The following is a 2,093-nucleotide window of genomic DNA, read 5'->3' on the forward strand; positions in this document are numbered from 1 at the left end:
AAAACCCAGGAGTTTGTTAATTTATTAAATAAACTGAATCCCTTTTTGTTTTTTTGGTCATTTTTTCTCAGATGCAGTTTCTCTTCGTATTGTTCCAAACAAATCCCAGTTTTTTGAATATGAGTCAGCCAGCTTTTATTGTGGGGAGATCTCTCATGGACATGTGTTATATAAGATGAGAGAGGAAGTAAAGCAATGCAACAAAACCAGTAAGAAAACAACAGGTTCAAAGTGCACCATTCATTATCTTTATCAAAGTGACAGTGGAGAATACTGGTGTGGGACAGCAGGAGGGAAGAGAAGCAACAATATCAACATCACTGTCACTGGTATGATTGAATGAAGGCAGCAATATTTTGTCACAAATAAACACAAGTTCAATATTTTATAAATTTAACTCACTTGTTGTTCAGCTGGTTTTGTTATCCTGGAGATTGATGCTGTTCCTGTGATGGAGGGAGATGCTGTGACTCTACGCTGCAGAAACAAGATCCCTTCCTCCAGCATTGCAGCTGATTTCTATAAATATGGGCGTCACATAGGGAGCAGCTCAAGAGGAAACTTGACCATCACCAGAGTTTCCAAGTCTGATGAAGGACTTTACAAATGTAAGATGTCAGGAGGTGGAGAATCCCCAGAAAGCTGGCTGTCTGTCTCTGCGCCATGTCTCACAGGTGAGAAACAGCAATGTTTCAAAATATTTATACATATGTGTGAAACAAATATTTTAAGATGCTATTTTTTTCCTGAAAAAAACTTTAAGCACAGCTCAGCTTTTGAGTCTGTTTTGCTTTGTTTGTGTTCTGTTGTTGTAACTGAGGTTTCCTTTAACCTCAGTTATTTAAGAATGTTATTTGAATCTTTTAGAGAACTTGACTGCAAGATTTGTAACATTTTAAACAATGTGCAAGTGTGAAGAAGTTAATTACCATTTCACTGTACAGCTTCCACACCCTGGATAATTGCTACTATTTTACTGACCACTCTGATTATTGTGGTGATGGGACTCTATCTCTTCCGCAAAGATTGGTACAGAGGTAAAAAAAAAATAATAATAATTAAATAAATTTCTAATGTTTCTTGAGTTCCTTTAAGTTCTGTTGTTGCAGTAATTTTTCCTTTTCCCCCCCTTTTTTTTTTACTACTGGTCAATGGCATATGGTTCAGGCCCAACTGAAGATCAAACAGGACAGAGCACAAACAGTAAGAAATCTACTATTAGGGGGCACTAGCCAGCCTCCATTTATTAGGATCACATAAAAAGTCTGTGAAGATTCTCAGTCATCCAGGTCATCATAGTCTAAGAAACTTGGAAAGAAAAGCTGTCATGGTCCTGGGTCGTTGACCCAGCATTTTGTGTTTTGTGATTATTTTCCTAGTTATTCTGTGCCCTCCCCCCTTGTGTCCGGTTCGGGTTCTAGATTTCCTGTTTTGTTCTGAAAGTCTGTCTGTTGTCATTATGTTATATTATGTTGTCTCCTCCGGTCCTCATGTGCATTGGGTTCAGCTGTTCTTCCCTCCTATGTGTGATTACCCGATTACCTTGTGTGTGTGTGTGTATATTTAGTGGGTGTCGGTCTGTGTTCATTGTCGGCTCGTCTGCGTTCTATGGTGTTCCTGTTCCTTAGTCTGCGTCTCTCTGCTCCGCTCCCCGTTTCGTTACGATTTTAGGTTTGCTCTTTAGTTTCTCCCAGTTTAGGTTTCCGTTTGTAATTACTCACGCTTCGTTGCCTGTTTCTGCACCTTGTAAATAAACATCACTCGAAACATCAGTCACTGCCGCATTTTGGGTCCTCCTTTTCCTCCACACCACATGGCTCAACCCGCCAGCCATGACAAAAGCTTTCCGTTTTCCAAGGTGTAAAAATGGGTGTAGGTCACAATCAGCCAAGGTTTCAGGTGAGCTCATTGTGAAACATAGCCCCACTCTATCATGTGATTTCCTGAGGTCAGATGGCCCAGGATGTCTTTAAACACTATGCAAGTGTGAAGAAGTTAAAGAAGTTAAAGACAAAACTCCTAAACACAAACTTAACAATGTGGTGTATGCTGTACAGTGCAGCGAGGAATGCCCAGACCTCTACATTGGAGAG

At 40.1% G+C, this 2,093-nt stretch overlaps 1 long non-coding RNA gene across 1 annotated transcript; it reads left to right on the top strand.

Moving 5' to 3' along the window:
• The first annotated feature begins 71 nt into the window (after positions 1 to 71).
• Positions 72 to 1,202, top strand: LOC121813334. The gene is made up of 3 exons (XR_006053659.1): positions 72 to 674; positions 945 to 1,037; positions 1,168 to 1,202. It is a non-coding gene; the product is annotated as an uncharacterized LOC121813334 (long non-coding RNA).
• The last annotated feature ends 891 nt before the right edge of the window (positions 1,203 to 2,093 follow it).

Source organism: Haplochromis burtoni, unplaced genomic scaffold (genome assembly GCF_018398535.1).
Source record: "Haplochromis burtoni strain Fernald_Lab_line unplaced genomic scaffold, NCSU_Asbu1 Contig_1553, whole genome shotgun sequence".
Classification (NCBI taxonomy): domain Eukaryota; kingdom Metazoa; phylum Chordata; class Actinopteri; order Cichliformes; family Cichlidae; genus Haplochromis; species Haplochromis burtoni.